Source organism: Ammospiza nelsoni, chromosome 28 (assembly GCF_027579445.1).
Source record: "Ammospiza nelsoni isolate bAmmNel1 chromosome 28, bAmmNel1.pri, whole genome shotgun sequence".
Taxonomy (NCBI): domain Eukaryota; kingdom Metazoa; phylum Chordata; class Aves; order Passeriformes; family Passerellidae; genus Ammospiza; species Ammospiza nelsoni.
The window spans coordinates 4,256,517-4,273,368 of NC_080660.1; the positions used below are offsets into that span (position 1 = coordinate 4,256,517).

The 16,852-nt window shown below is 58.5% G+C and overlaps 1 pseudogene; it reads right to left on the minus strand.

The window, feature by feature from the left end:
* Positions 1-5,234: 5,234 nt before the first annotated feature.
* Positions 5,235-10,630, minus strand: LOC132084887 (basement membrane-specific heparan sulfate proteoglycan core protein-like; annotated as a pseudogene).
* Between the last annotated feature and the right edge of the window lie 6,222 nt (positions 10,631-16,852).

Here is a 16,852-nt window from a genome sequence, read left to right on the forward strand (position 1 = left end):
GCTCACAAATCTCCCTCCCCTCTCCTTCCCAGAGCTTTTTACGGCGCTGGTGCTGGAAGTTCACTCTGAGCCCACCAATGGTTCCCCCCTGACTCTCAGCTGCCTCAGCACCCCCAGCCCCCTGCAGCCCCGAGCCCCCCTCCTGCACCTGTTTTACTGGGACAGGCAGGTGCTGGGGGGCGCACAGGGGTGCCCACAGCTGCTGGTGCCCGCCGTGGGGGTCTCCCACTCGGGGAATTACAGCTGCCAGGTGCACTCCGAGGGGGGGACCGTGCGGAAGAGCAGCGCCCGGCTCCGTGTCACGGTGCGCAGTGAGTGCAGGGATGGGCACGGGGAGCCCTCACTGCCTCCTCGGGTGCCCCGCCTGGGTACCTCCATTACTACCCCATTCCCCCCATCCCTCACTGCGTCCATTCACCCATCTCTGAGTCAACCCCACCCCTCTCTGCTGTTTCCCCACAGTCCCCAAGTCTCACCATACCCTGTCTGGGTCTCCATACCCGCACTGGGGTCCTCCCATCTTCCGCTCCACGTGTCCCGTCATTAAACCCCCCATCCTTCCTTGGGATACCTATCCAACACCCCCCCGCCCCAGCTCTGCACCTCCTCTCGTCCCTCTCACTGGGCTCTCCCTGCCCCTCCCTGACGTCCATCCAAGTCCCTCAATATCCCGTGGTGTCACCCCCTCCAGCAGGGGTTCCACTCTTGGGGGTGTCCCTGTCAGTGCAGCCTTGTGCTGAGCTGCACGGTGGCCACATGGACAGGTCACCTGTCCATTTCCTGGTACCCGGGAGGGCTCGGGGGCACCGCTTGGCACTGGCCCTGCCTGGAGCTGTACCACACTGGGGACTAGGACAGTGGTCACTACCATAGCGGGGACAGCATGGCTGAGAGTGTCCCCCTGAATGTCCCTGTCCTTTCTGAGTGGGGCCCTCAGACTGGTGGTGACCCCAACCACAGCACTCCCATCCCACCTCGCCAAGGTGCCAGCCCATTCTGTGTCCCCACAGTGCCCGTGGCCAATGTCACCATCACCCTCAGTCCCCTGTCACATCAAGTGCATGCAGGTGACCCCATGACCCTGCGCTGCTTGGTGCAGGTGCTGTCACCTTCACCTGGCTGCACAACAGGCAGGAGGTGGCCCAGGGTCCCCTCCTGGAGCTTGGAGCTGTTGATGTGGGACATTCGGGCACCTACCAGTGCATGGCCACCAACCAGCTGGATGGGCACCAGGCACACAGCCCAGAGCTGGCCCTGGAGGTGACAGAACACACACCCTGTGTCACAGGTGAGATAACACGTGCTCACCAGGGAGTGCAGGAACCCTAGGGTGATGGGTGATCCTGATGTGTCCCCCTCTGTTTCTTGCAGTGGCCGCAGGGGTCGGGGGGGCCCTTTTGTTCCTGCTCCTGCTCATAGGTTTCATTGTGGCCTGGCACTGGTTGCAACATGTGGGTGGGTGACAATGGGGGGACAGGGGGACAGGTAGAGAGGTGGGAAGGACGCCAGGGAAGTGGGGCCATAGGGAAGCATGAACAGCACCTGGGAGAGGCTGAGCCCCCAATGACCATGGCTCAGAGACCTGGGGAGCTGTTGGAGGGTCCTGCAGGGATGTTGAGGATTCTATCAGAGGTCCCCCTCCCTGCCAGGCTCGGGGATCTGGGGGTTAAGGGTGTTGGTGCAAGTGGGGTGGGTCAGGGATACTGGGGCGTCCTGGGGAGAATTGTGTGTCTGGTGGTGGTTCAGCATTCCCAAGGGTAGATGGGGGCCCCTGAGTCTCCAAAGTCACCCCTCCAGTTTTCCTTTGCAGATGCCAGGAAGTACCAGGAAAGGTGAGTGCAGCCTCCACCCATGATACACCTTTTATTCCAATCCCTTCCCATTCCCTTCCCCACCCTCCCTTATTCCTGCAGGGCCCCCCCAGACCCCCTGGCACCCCCAGTGGAGGATCCTCAGGCGACGTACATGGAGCTGCAAAGGCAACCGTGGGAACCCAGTGACATCTATGAGAATCTACACCAAAAGTTGTGATGCTCTGGGAAGCGGGAGGCAGTGGTTGACACTGGGGGTGGTCCCTCCATGGCTCCTGTGGTTGCCCATCCTTCCAAGGGAGGTGCTCATGGGTTGGGGGAGGCTACACAGGGCACCCTCTGCTTCCAATTTCCTCTCCCAGTACCCCCAAGGGCTCCTCTATCCCTTTGCTCGTACCTGCAGGGGCTCCCCAGCCCCATCCAAGTGCTCAAGTACCCTCAGGGACTGCCCCATTCTCTCCCCACTACTGTGCTTGCAATACACCCAGGGCTTCCCCATTCCCCCTCCTACTACCCCTGTCCCATCCGGCTGTAAAAAGGAGAGGTGGGGAGGATTCTTGCTGAAAGGTTTCTCATATGAAAATGAAGCACAAACATGGAAATATTATATCTGAGAACGGTTTATTGATAAAGGAGGGTAAGGGTTATTATCGACGGGGGATAGAAGGGAGTAGAAAGGGAAAAGGATAGAGAGAGAAACAGAAGACAGGACAGTGTTACTGCAAGGAGCCCAGGCACTCTGTGGGCATCAGCTCAGCAGATGGAATGTGTGTACTGCAAGCCAGGGAGAGCCCACATGGCTTTTGTGAGTGGCTGGGCGTGATTTCCAAGGACGGCACCTGCGTGTCTCTGGCATGGGCGAGCGATGGCTGCAGGCTGGCTGCTGCGGGCTGGCTGCGGGCTGGTGCTGTGGCACTGATGGCTCTGGGCTGGCTGGCCGCAGGCTGGGGCTGCGGTGGGCAGGTGCAGCAGGCTCGGTGCTGTGGGCAGCATGGGAAACATGGCAGAGGCAGCAGGTGGGTGCAGGCAGCATCTGCTCCATTGGAGAGCAATGAAGCAACGTCCAGGAGGAGCAGGAATGAGCTGCCTCGGGGAAGCAGCGAAGCAGGGAAGAACAGATGCGGACAGGGAAGAAGGACCACCGGGAGGTAAAGGCAAGGGGGGAGTATCGGTGATAATTTTGCCGGATGTCTGGGAGGAATGATGCATCTGACTCCATCTTATCAGAAGGCTAATTAAGAACTTTATTGTACTGTATTATTCTGTATTATTTTCCATTACATCTAAACTGAATCTGCCAAGCACTCAACTGCATCCTCTGCCCAGAATCTCATGACTGTCATCCAACAGTCCCCACACACACTCACCTGGATTCAATTGGTCAGTGAATCAAAACACTCACACCAGAATCCAATTAGCAATTCCCTTCAGGTAAACAATCTTCCACAATGCATTCCACGTGTGAAAAACACAGGAGCACAAAATGAGATGAGAATTTTTTAGATCATTCTTTGCTTCTCTCACTGCTTCTCCCAGGTTCAGAGAATGTGAATCCCACAGGGGAGGAGGGCCAAACTGACCCTCCAAGCGAGCCCCTGATCCCTCCAAGACACCCAAAGCAAAACTCTCCTCTTGTGTCACAGTTTGCTGCTTTTATTTGCAAAGTCTCCTCCCACAGCCTGATTTCCTGGGCATTTTTTCATAGATATTTTTCCTTGGGCATCTGTCCCACCAGCCAGTGGGGGTCACTCACAGCCGAATCACTGAAGCTTTCTCTCCCCTGATCGTCTGTTGTGTGAAGCCTTGTGTGAAGACAGGGTTCCCAGCACATGTACAACGATAGAGTAATTTTTCACCTCAGGTGTAGCATATGTTGAGACATAAATCAAAATCAGATTTCATCCTCTGAAGCCCAGTGTGCTTAGTGGCTCTGCAATCCCCCTCCCACTGCTCCCAATGAGATGGCTTTCTGGTACCATCCCAGTTCCAAGAGGGTACAGGACCTGGTTCCCTGCTCCTGGGACAAAAATGCAGCTCTTTGGTTAAACTGGCAGAAATGGTGTTTCCTTGTTCAGCTCTGTCAAGGAAGCTGAACAAGGGGGGAACCTGCCTTGGAATGGAAAATACAATCCCCTTCTCTCTGAACTATTATTATTTTGAAATTACAGGGCTTTTAGGTAAAGATGTGGGAACAGGAATAACAGTTCTTTACTGGTATGTATTGTGAGAAACAAGTTAATGGAAGTTGACTTTTACTGGATATTATATGAATTGATATTACATTATTGATTATACTGTTGATGAAATATTGCAATGTTGTTCAGATAGTGGAAAGTATTGTGGAGTGGCTGATGTTGTTGGGGTGGCCATCCAAGGGTGGGGCCCAGCCATGGCCCAGCCCCACTGCACAGGGATGGCCATTGCCCAGCCCTGCTCTGGCCAGTCCCAGGTGGCAGCCAGCACCTGAGGCTCCCTCCTTGCCTTCTTGGTTTGATTCTGGCTGCTTAAGAGCTGCTGCGAAGGTGAGGATTCTGTGGGTGGAAAAAGGCCTGCCTGTGGTTTGCCGAGCCCTGCAAGAAGCACAAAACCCTAAGGGAGCCCAAGCAGTGGCTCTCTGAGGGCCTCTGATGGTTTTTAGAGCAGGGCTGGCTGGAAATCCGCCCCTGCAGAGGTAGCTGTGCAAGAAACCAGTCCACAAATGCAGCAATTGATCATTTTGTCCCTTGCAGCAAGGGTCTGAGATAGCCACAAAAGTCTTGTATATCCCGCAACAAACTGCTCAACAACCTGACCGGGTCCCTCCTCCTTCCTGTCTCAAACCTGCAGCCCTTTAGAATGGCCTGGGAAGAATGTTTGGATTCTGGCCATGGCTGCCAGACAAGAGGGAAAAGCGTGGAAATATGCAGCTGTGGCTCTGTCTGCAGCTGTGGTGGGGCTGTGGGGAGTGATCCTGTGTGGATTCCAGGTTTCCCCAAAGCTGCTCCATCCCTGCTCTCCCCACCTGAGCGAGAGGCTGAGCGTTTGCAGGAATTGTGGTATAAAGCCACCAGAGATGCTGCTGTGGACCCGAGATGAGCCTGAGATCAGGCGCTGCCTTCCTTCCATTCAGGATCATTGAGAGCGCTCATGGGTGTTGGGTAGGGCATGTGCCTGACCCTGGGACACTGCTACACTGCCAGTGGGCACTGGGATCCAACCTGCTGCCTTGGCGGCTTCTGCCCGCTGCCGGTGGTGGTGCCGGGACCGATTGATGCCCGTGAGTTTGCAAAAGGAGCGATTTCCCCTCCTCCCTCCCGTCTAAGGCCACCATGGCCCCTGAGGGGATGGAGCTGGACCGGGGCGCTCCCTGCTGGCCGGGAGTGCTCCCTGCATCGCCCCCTGCTGGCCAGGAGTGCTCCCTGCAGCGCCCCCTGCTGGCCGCGGCTATAACTGCCACAAAAAGCAACAGCGCTGAGCGGGAGGGAAAGTTCTGGGTTTATGTTGTTTGTTCTGTTGTGGTTTATCAATTTCCCAGGAAAGAGCTGGTATTCCTTTTCCTTCACTTTGGCCTGGAAGCCAGAACATATTTGAAATTAAAAAAAATCTTGGAGATGGGTTTCTTTCCATTCTAGGATTTTTTCCCAGTTTCCTTTGCAGATAATTCTCATTTGAATGAGTTGCCAACATCTGGGTTCCAGCGTGGAGGCGACTGGTTACCCCATGAGCAGATAGGGTCAGGGACTTGGCTACCTCATGCTCTGCCTTTTAAGCCAGTTGTGTCACCAAGGGTCCTCTCCCCAGCTGGCACTTCTGGTCACCTGGCTACTCAGGAGCTGGCTTTGTCAAAGTGTCATGCTGTCCCCAGTGTGCCATGGCTGACAGATGATGGACAGACGGAGCCCTGTCTCACCAAAAGCAAAGCCTGACCCATCCCTGCCACACACAGCTGTTCCAAAATGTCTCCAGACTTCAAATTTTTCCTGTCTTTGACCCCTCACCCTCTGCCATGGCCTGATCCCAAATGCCCTGGGCAAATGGGAGGCTCAGAAACACCCTCAAGGCCTTTGTGACATCCTGGTGTGGGGAACATGGCAGAGGAGGGGTTTGGGACAGGGGACAAGAGAATCCAGAGCCTCCTGAAGGCCACTTTGGCCATCAGAGCAAGGAAGGTCCAGGACTCTGCCACATTCCTCTGGTGGAGGAAACGTGATGGGCAGGAAGTGTTCGGGGATTGTTCTTTGTTGGTGGCTTTCCCTGGAAATCATTCCTTGTGTGACAATTTGGGCTCTAGACCTTGTTGCTGTTGCTATTGGTTTTGTTCTTTCATTACTGATGCAGGAACTCTCAGACTTTTGGGATCTTTGTGCCTCCATGGGTTGTGGTAGGGAAAGGGGCAGCAGCCCCTGGCTTTTAGTGGCAATCCAGAACTGGAGAATCCCATTTCTAAAGCCCCACAAAGCTGAACAAACACCATCGCTGCCAATTTAACCAAAAAGCTGCAATTTGGACTAAATAAGAAGGAAATGGGTCCTGTGTCCCCTGGCACTGGGAGGAGCCTGGGAAGCCATGGGTGTACTGGGAGCACTGGGAGGGGGAAAGGGGAGCACTGGGTGCCCTGTGCAGCCCCCCCTGACTCGTGGTCATCACCCCAGGCAGGATGGGCCACCACAGGAGCCATGGGACGGGGACTCCCAGTGTCCCACATTGTCACAGCACGTTCCCATGGATGTCACTGGTGTCCTGCAGTCGCCTATGTGGTCCTGGCAGCTCTGCGTGGGTCACCTGGGGGTCCTTGGAAGGGACAGTAAGAGACACCTGGCTTGGTGTGACATGCATGGGTGACATGTCCCTGTCCCCACCCATCCCCCATACTCACCCCCTGCCCCCTCATGTCCAGCCCCTCCCCCACCTCCAGCCGATAAGGGTGTTCTGGGGTGCCCTGTGGGGATAAGGGGTGGTCTGAGGGGTGTCTGGGGAGGGGGTCAGGGAGAGTCATGGCTGGAACTCCCTACTCACCTGTCCTGGGATTTCCTGAGAGCTGCAAGAAAATGAGGATGGGGTGTCCCCTGGGCCCCAACCCCACCTGGGACCTTTAAATGCCCACTGCAGCCCTTAGCCCGCACCAAGCACTGATTTCTACTGGACTGCCAGGCTCCTGCAGCTTGAAGCACCCCTGAGGAGCCCCAGAACGCCTGAGGCACCCAGGTACTCCAACCCCCACCCCAGGAACCCTGACCCCCTGAGCACCCCTCAAGCCTCAAGGAACCCCAAGAATGGAATGCAGGGAAGCCTCCAAACTGCTCCAGGATCCCTGAGGAGCTCTCAACATCCCTGCACAACTCTCCAACACCTCCCTAGAAGCCCCCAGGAAATCCCAGTGACACCCCAATATTCCTCAAAGCCCTTCCTGGGACAGCCCAGGACCGTCCAAAAGACCCCCAAGCAAAGGTCACTGAGGGCTCAGCTTCCTCCAGCTCAGGGGCTTTGGATGATGCCCCAACTGCCCCCCCAGTGTGGGGGGCTTCCCCCAAGTTCCTGTAGGACCTTGTACGCCCTGTATTTTCACCCACCCCGGCGGTTCCAGCAGTGACAGCCTCCGATGACAGCCAGGAGCAGGAGCAGGAACAGGAGGGTCCTGCCGACATTCACAGCCACTGCTGGTGACAGAGGGGACACATTGGGGTCATCCTGAACTACAGGAGTCCTGAACACCCTGGTGACCCCCGTGACCCCACCTGTGACCCAGGGTGAGCAAGGTGTCACCTCCAGGGCCAGCTCTGGGCTCAGTGCCCGGAACACGCAGTGCTCGTCCTGTCCCAGCTGGTTGGTGGCCACGCACTGGTAGGTGCCCGAATGTCCCACATTGATGTCCCTGAGGTCCAGAAGGGGACCCTGTGCCACCTCCTACCCGTTGTGCAGCCAGGTGAAGGTGACAGGGGCTGAGCCCACCTGCAGTGAGCAGCGCAGGGTCACATTGTCACCTGCACGCACCTGGTGTGACAGGGGACCGGGAGAGATGGTGGCATTGGCTACGGGCACTGTGGGGACAGAGATGGTGCTGGCACCTGGTGAGATGGTAGGGGGGTGCCGTGGGTGGAGTCACCCCCAACCCGAGGGTCCTGCTCACCCAGGACGGTGACATTCAGGGGGTCATTCTTGGCCATGCTGCTCCCGTCACTGACCTGGCACCGGAACTGGCCGCTGTCATTGTCCCCAGCGTGGTGCAGCTCCAGGTGGGGACCAGTGCCCAGCAGTGCCCCGGAGCCCTCCCGGTGCCAGAAGGACAGGGGACCTGTCCCTATGGCCACTGCAGAGCTCAGCGCCAGGCTGTCCCCGAGTGCCACCTGTCCCCCGGGGGGCTGCGCCAACAGGGACACCCCTGAGGGCGGGACCCCTGCGGGAGAGTGGGAAACCAGGGGACACTGAGAGACACGGGGGGATGTCAAGGAGGGGCAGGGGAATTCCAGTGAGGGAGAGGGGGTGCAGAGATTGGGGGAGGGGGGCTTAGAAAGGAACCCCGAGGGATGATAAGGGGGTCAGGGAGGGAACACCTGGAGAGGGAGGTGAGCAACACCAGGAAGGGTACGGGGACCATGGGAGGGGATGGTGAGACTTGGGCAATGTGCAGAGACCTCAGAGAGGGGTGGAGGGACCCAGGGATGAGGGAGGGGACCCAACGAAGGATGGAGGGAAACACAAGCCAGGAATGGGGGGACCTTAGGAGCAACCCGGGGCAGCGATGGCAGGACACAGAAAATGCACCAGGGAAGGATGAGGGTACCCATGTACAGGCTAGGGGTGCCTGGGAGAGACACGAGAAAGGATTGGGGGGGCAGGGAGGGATCTGGAAAGGTTGGGTGCCCCAGAGCAGGCGTCAGGGAGGGCTGGGAGATGCCAGGCAGTGTGGGGGACTCGAGGCATCTGTGGGGGCTCCCCGTGCTCATCCCCACACTCACTGCACACCGTGACGAGGAGCCGATTGCTGCTCTTCTGCACTCACCCCTCCTGGAAGTGCACCTCACAGCCATAATTCCCCAAGTGGGAGACCCTCACAGCAGGCACCAGCAGCTGTGGGGCCCCCTGCGGGCGCCCCACGACCTGCCCATCCTGGTAGAACACGTGCAGGAGGGGGGCTCGGGGCCGAAGGGGGCTGGGGGTGTTGAGGCAGCTGAGAGTCAGGGGGAACCCCTCAGTGAGCTCACGGGGACCCTCCAGCACCGGCACCGAGAAGAGCTCTGGGAAGGGGAGGAAAGGTGAGGACTGTTAGTCTGAGTGCACTGGGAAGGGGCTTTGGGGTTGTCAAGATATTGGAGTTCCAGCCGTGTGGGTGCTCACCATGCACTGTCACTGTAACTGCTGCTGACCGTGACTGCCAGGACCCCACCAAGCCCTCACATCTGTAGTGGCCACTGTGGTGCAGCTGCAGAGATGAAAGGGACAGCTTGGTCCCTCTGAGGGACCTCCGGAGATCCTTCTCATCGCGGTAAAATCGCACTCTGGTGAGATGGTTGTCCTGCCGGCACCGGCAGCGCAGTGTCAAGGTGTCCCCATCCAGCAGTGCCCGCGCTGGCACCTGCAGCACCAGTGGGTCTGTGGGACAGGAAGTTCACATCCCACTGTGAGACTGGTCTGAGGTGGGTGCCCATAGCACCGGGGACATGCGAGTGCTCTGGGGTGCTCTGGGGTGCACTGGGATGTCCCTGTGTGCAGGGCACAAGCTCTTGTCACACGAGGGGTGTGAGGCCATCCACGGACTGGAGCCCACCCTTACCGCTCTGGGGCCCCCATGATCATTCAAGGTCTCCCCTCACCATCTATGACTGTCAAGCGGGGGCTGTGCCCAGTGCCGAGTCTGTCACATGTGTAGGTGCTACTCTCGGTGACACTGAGGCGGTTGTGTCCCTCCTGCCACTAGCACTGGCTGTCCTTGTACCAGGTGGTGGCACTGGCAGTCCCCGAGCACTTGCAGGTCAGTGTCACCCGTTCCCACAGCACTGCTGACCTCCAGGGGCGCTCCACCAGGATCTGGGTGGTCTGGGCACCTGCGGGTGACAGAGGACACCAGCCTGCCAGGGCCAGTGTGGGGCTGGGGACAGCAGGGTGGGGCCATGTCATCCCCTGAGGACTCACCATCAAGGCCAAGGGTCTGGACTGGAAGGGAGAAGGGACAGGGCTCAGTGGGGGTGTCACCATGGGGACAGAGACACATGGGGTACAGGGTGTGGTGGCTGTTCCCAAACTGTCCCCATGGGGACAGATGCTTTTGTGGGAAAGTGTGCGTGGTCCCCAAAAGTCTGGACAGGTAGGGGGATATGTCTGTGTCACAGCCACCCGTGCACCACATCCCTGTGGCACAGACACCTTGTGAATAGGGACATGGAGGCCACACCGGGCTGAGGCAGAACATGGGACACTGTGGACACCCTGGGAACAAGGACACCATGGACACAGCCCATGCTGGCCCAGGTCACCCCCACCAGCTCATGATCCCATCCCCGTGATCCCATCCCCATGGCCACATCCTCACTGTTCTTATGCCTGCATCCCAGTTCCCTTGTCCATATGGCCAGAGCTACCTGAGCCCAAAGGTGCCAGTCCCCACATTCCTGGCTGCACATCCCCATCCCCAAATTCCTGACCCCTCCTCCTGTCCCCAAAGCCACCCTACATCCCCAGTCCCACCAAGGTCCACTGTGGGTAACATGGACTGGCTCTGCTGGCATTGGGGACCTCAGGGGACCCGACAGCGCCCCTGTGCCCCCTTCCCTCCTCATCCCCAGGGTGTCATGCCCGTGCCCAAGGCACTCACCCCACAGGAGCAGCACCACCTTCCCGGCCATCCGGGTGTCCCCAGCTATGTGCACTGGCTGTCACTCGCTGCTGTGGCCACTGCTCCCCTGGCTGGCGGCTCTTCGGATGAAGGGGAAGGAAGTGAGGTCACGTCTGTCCCCATGTGTAGGTGGCACCTAGTGGGGGCAGGGTGGCCACAAGTTGGGTACAGGCTGTGGGCAGGATGGGGTCAGGATGAGGACATTATGGGAGATGGTGTTTCCAGGAGTGGGGGGCTCAGGGGATGTGGAGAACCAAGGATGGGGCTCCAGGAGAATGGAGGTCCAGGGGAATTGGGGTCTCCATGCCTGGGGGCATTCAGGGATGGGGGTGCTGTAAGAACATGGTCCCCAAGGCTTTGGAGTCATGGCATGGGGGTGCCAGGGTTGGGGGTGCTGGGGGAAAATGGGGACCCTCGGGAATAAGGGGGTTCTGGGGGAAGAAGCAGACAATGGGATGGGATGAAGGCAATGGTGGTGCTGGGCAAGGGCAGTCCTGGGATGGCTGTCCCCAGGGAGGAGCGACCAAGGCCATGGGCGTCCCATGGTTGGGTTGCCAGGGGAATGGGGGTACCAGGGATGGGCAGTGCCGCAATGGACACAGGGATCTCAGCTCCTTCCCTGGGTAGTTCATATTTTGGGTGACCAACAGCCTGATAAAGCCAACCTGGCTGCTCATTCCCTGGGCAGAAACACATGGGGGTCCTGGATAGCTCTACCTCCGTGCCATCCCCTACCCTTGAATTTTTCCTCTCTTTATTTCTCTTTGTTGCTTATTTTCCTCACTTTTGTACCATGTCCCCTCACCCCCATTCCTGAGCAATCTGAGGGAGCACCTGAGCAGGGAAGGGGTTGGAGGGACCAGGGGAGGCGTAAAATGGGGAGTGGGGGATGCTGCGATGGGTGGGGAGGCTGTGGGGGATGGAGGTGTTGGGCAGTGCCTCCTCAACACTTTCACTTTCCTTTTCCTGGCCAAGAAAGAAGAGGCCGTTGGTGCTCAATTTCAGATGTGAAAGTGCGGGTTCTGTCCTAGGGTAGAACATCCAGGGGCTCCTGTCCTGAGGGGATCCTGTCCCAGGGGGTGACCCATCCTGGCATGGGGAGTCCTGCCACAGGTCGTGGCAGTTCCAGAAATGTCCCTATACATTCCTGGCTGGGTGCCTGTCCCAGGCGTGGCAAATCCTGGGGACCCCTGTCAATCCAAGGGTGGGGCCCAGCCATGGCCCAGCCCCACTGCACAGGGACAGCCATTGCCCAGCCCTGCTCTGCCTAGCCCCAGGCGGCAGCCAGCACCTGAGGGTCTCCCCTGCCCCCTTGGCTTTGATTCTGGCAGCTTTAGAGCTGCAGCGGAGGTGAGAATTCTGTGTGGGCGGAAAAGGGCCTGCCTGTGGTTTGCTCAGCTCTGCAAGAAGCACAAAACCCAAAGAGAGGTCAAGCAGTGTCTCTGCGAGGGCCTTTGATGGTTTTCAGAGCAAGGTTGGCTGGAAACCCCTCCCTGCAGGGGCAGCTGTGGGGGAACCAGCCTGGAAATGCAGCAATTGATCATTTGTTGCTCTTGGTAAGGGACTGAGAGAACCTCAAAATTACTGCAAATCGCACAACAATATGCCAACAGCCTTCCTGGGAACCTCCTTCTTGAACAAAATCTGCAGCCTTGAGGAACCTCACGGAAAGAATGCTTGGATTCCGACTTTGTCCACAATAATAGAGAGAAAAGTGTGGAAGTATCAGTCAATGGCTCTACCCGTGGCCGTGGTGGGGCTCTGTGGAGTGACCCTGTGTGGATTCCAGGTGTCCCAAAAGCTGCTCCATCCTTGCCCTCCTCACCTGAGTGAAAGGCTGAGGGTTTGCAGGAATTGTGGTGTAAAGCCACCAGAGGTGCTGCTGGTGACCTGAGACCTCCCTGGGGTGAGGCGCTGCCTTCCTTCCATTCAGGATCATGGAGAACAGTCACTGGTGTTGTGCAAGGCGTGTTCCTGGCCCTGGGACACTGCTACGCTGCCAGTGGGCACTGGGATCCAACCTGCTGCCTTGGCAGCTTCTGCCCGCTGCTGGTGGTGATGCCGGGAGTGATTGGTGCCTGTGAGTTTGCAAAAGGAGCGATTTCCCCTCCTGTCTCCCGTCCGAGGCTGCCATGGCCCCTGAGGGGATGGAGCTGGACCGGGGCACCCCCTGCTGGCCGAGAGTGCTCTCTGCAGCGCCCCCTGCTGGCCGCGGTTATAACTGCTACAAAAACCAACAGCGCTGAGCAGGAGGGAAAGTTCTGAGTTTGTGTTGTTTGTTCTGTTCTGATTTATAAATTTCCCTGTAAAGAGCTCATATTCCTTTTCCTACACTGTTGTCTGGTATCCCCATAATCTTTGAAATTTAAAAAGAGTTTTAGGGATGGGTCTTCTTATTCCAGCTAGCTTCCTACTTTCCTTGGCAGATATTTCTCATTTAAATGAGTTGCCACACCCTGGGTTTCAGCTTGGATGGGACAGACACCCGAAGAGGAGACAAGGGCAGGCATTTGCCCACCTCATGATCTGCCTTTTAAGCCAATTGGGCCAACAAGGGCCCTCTCCCCAGCTGGCACTTCTGGTCACCCAGCCACTCAGGAGCTGGCTTTGGCAGAGTTTCACACTGTCCCCAGTGTGCCACGGCTGACAGACTGATGGACAGATGGAGCCCTGTCTCACCAAAAGCAATCCTGACCCATCCCTTCCACACATAGGTGTTTGAAAATGCCTCCAGACATGAAGTTTTCCTGTCTCTGACACCCCACTTTCCTCCGTGGCCTGATCCTGGCTGTCCTGGAAAAGGGGGAGGCTCTCGGATCCCCACAGGGACTTTGTGTCATCCTGGTGTTGGGAACAGGGCAGAGGATGGGTTTGGGACAGGGGAGAAGAGAATCCAGAGCCTCCTGAAGGCCACTTTGGCCGTCAGAGCAAGGAAGGTCCAGGGCCCTGCCAGGTTCCTCTGGTGGAGGAAACATGCTAGGAAAATATCTGGGGTTTGTCCCTTTTTGGTGGCTTTCCATGGAAATCGTTCCTTGTGCGACAATTTGGAGTCTGAACCTTGTTGCTGTTGCTGTTGGTTTTATTCTCTCTGGTTGCTGTTTCAGGAAATTGTTCTTCTCTCAGCCCTTTGGGATCTTTGTGCCCCCACAGGGAGGGAGAGGTGCAGTTTTTAGTGGCAGCACACACACGAGTGGGTGCCCATGGATGGGGACCCCCAGTTCCCCCCAGTTCCCACCAGTGTCACAGCACATTCCCGTAGATGTCACCGTGTTCCTGCAGTCGCCCATGGGGTCCCCTCAGCTCTGCGTAGGTCACCTGTGGATCCTGGAGGGTGGTGGCATGGGGGGATGCTGCAAGAGACACGGGCTGTGGGATCTGGGTGGGTGACGTGTCCCTCTGTGTGTGCCCCCCCCGTACTCAACCCCTGCCCTCTTGGTGACCACAGCGTGGGTGTACAGCACCTCCCCCTCCTCTGGGGGGGGCCGGGGGATCCGGGGGAGCCCTGAGGGAATAAAGGGGATGGGGGGGTGGAAATGGGAGGTCTTGGGGGTTAGGGTAAAAGGGGAGAGTGTGGTTGGAGCCCCCCACTCACCATTCCTGGTGCTTCTTGGCAAATGCAATGGAAGCAGGGGCGGGGTGACTGTGGCGTCCCAGGGCCCTGACCCCTCTCAGGATTCCTAAATCCCTTCAAGACCTCCCTGAAGACCCCCAGAATCCATAAGCCTCCCCAGTGTCCCCAAACAACTCACACTCAAGAACCCAAATCCCAGGAGGGACAGAGACTCCCCCAAAAACCCCCAGGGCCTTGGCAAGAATCACCAACATCCCTGCAGGACCCCACAGCTACTCCCAAAATCCTACAGGACCCCTAGACAAAGTCACAATTGTGGTGGCTATTTCCCTATTGTTTCACCAATTCTGTGGGCCTCTACAGCTCCCTGGAACCCCCATCCCCCCCATTGTCACCCACCCACACGGTGCCACCAGTTGCAGGTCACAATGACACCCACGACCAGGAGCAGGAACAAAAGGGCCCCACTGACCCCTGCGGCCACTGCAAGAAACAGAGGGGGACACATCAGGGTCACCCATCACCCCAGGGGTCCTGCACTCCCTGGTGACCCCACCTGTTTCACCCCACCTGTGACCCAGGGTGAGCAAGGTGTCACCTCCAGGGCCAGCTCAGGGCTGGTTGCCCGGAACACGCGGTGCCCGTCCTGTCCCAGCTGATTGGTGGCCACACACTGGTAGGTGCCCGAATGTCCCACATCGATGTCCCTGCGCTCCAGGAGGGGACCCCGGGCCACCTGCTGCCCATTGTGCAGCCAGGTGAAGGTGACAGGGGCTGAGCCCACCTGCACCGAGCAGCGCAGGGTCACGTTGTCACCTGTGTGTACCTGGTGTGACAGGGGACTGGGGGTGATGATGGCATTGGCTACGGGCACTGTGGGGACAGAGATGGTGCTGGCACCTGGTGAAATGGTAGGAGGGTGCCGTGGGTGGGGTCACCCCCAACCTGAGGGTCCTGCTCACCCAGGACAGTGACACTCAGGGGGTCACTCTCAGCCATGCTGTTCCCATCACTGACCCGGCACCGGAACTGGCCGCTGTCATTGTCCCCAACGTGGTGCAGCTCCAGGCGGGGGCCGGTGCCCAGCAGTGCCCCCGAGCCCTCCCGGTGCCAGTAGAAGGACAGGGGACCTGTCCCTATGGCCACCGCACAGCTCAGCACCAGGTGTTCCCCGAGTGCCACCTGTACCCCGGGGGGCTGCGCTGACAGGGACACCCCCGAGGGCGGGACCCCTGCGGGAGAGTGGGACACCAGGGGACAGTGAGGGACACGGGGGGGTGTCAAGGAGGTGCAAGGGAATTCCAGTGAGGGAGAGGGGGTACAGAGATTAGGGGAGGGGGGCTTAAAAAGGAACCCCGAGGGATGATAAGGGGGTCAGGGAGGGAACACCTGGAGAGGGAGGTGAGCAACACCAGGAAGGGTACGGGGACCATGGGAGGGGATGGTGAGACTTGGGCAATGTGCAGAGACCTCAGAGAGGGGTGGAGGGACCCAGGGATGAGGGAGGGGACCAAACGAAGGATGGAGGGAAACACAAGCCAGGAATGGGGGGACCATAGGAGCAACCCGGGGCAGCGATGGCAGGACACAGAAAATGCACCAGGGAAGGATGAGGGTACCCATGTACAGGCTAGGGGTGCCCGGGAGAGACACGAGAAAGGATTGGGGGGGCAGGGAGGGATCTGGAAAAGGTTGGGTGCCCCTGAGCAGGCGTCAGGGAGGGCTGGGAGATGCCAGGCAGTGTGGAGGACCCGAGGCATCTGTAGGGGCTCCCCGTGCTCATCCCCACACTCACTGCACACCGTGACGAGGAGCCGGTTGCTGCTCTTCTGCACTCACCCCTCCTGGGAGTGCACCTCACAGCCATAATTCCCTAGTGGGAGACCCTCACAGCAGGCACCAGCAGCTGCGGGGACCCCTGCGGGCGCCCCACCACCTGCCCGTCCTGGTAGAACATGTGCAGGAGGGGGGCTCGTGGCTGAAGGGGGCTGGGGGTGCTGAGGCAGCTGAGAGTCAGGGGGAACCCCACAGTGAGCTCACGGGGACCCTCCAGCACCGGCACCGAGAAGAGTTCTGGGAAGGGGAGGAGAGGTGAGGACTGTGAGTCTGAGTGCAGTGGGAAGTGGCTTTGGGGTTGTCAAGATATTGGAGTTCCAGCCGTGTGGGTGCTCACCATGCACTGTCAATGTCACTGCTGCTGACCGTGACTGCCAGGACCCCACCAAGCCCTCACATCTGTAGTGGCCGCTGTGGTGCAGCTGCAGAGATGAAAGGGACAGCTTGGTCCCTCTGAGGGACCTCCGGAGATCCTTCTCATTGCGGTAAAATCGCACTCTGGTGAGATGGTTGTCCTGCTGGCACCGGCAGCGCAGTGTCAAGGTGTCCCCCTCCAGCAGTGCCCGCGCTGGCACCTGCAGCACCAGTGGGTCTGTGGGACAGGAAGGTCACATCTCACTGATGAGACTGGTCTGAGGTGGGTGCCCATAGCACCGGGGACATGCGGGTGCTCTGGGGTGCTCTGGGGTGCACTGGGATGTCCCTGTGTGCAGGGCACAAGCTCTTGTCACACGAGGGGTGTGAGGCCATCCACGGACTGGAGCCCACCCTTACCGCTCTGAGGCCCCCATGATCATTCAAGGTCTCCCCTCACCATCTAAGACT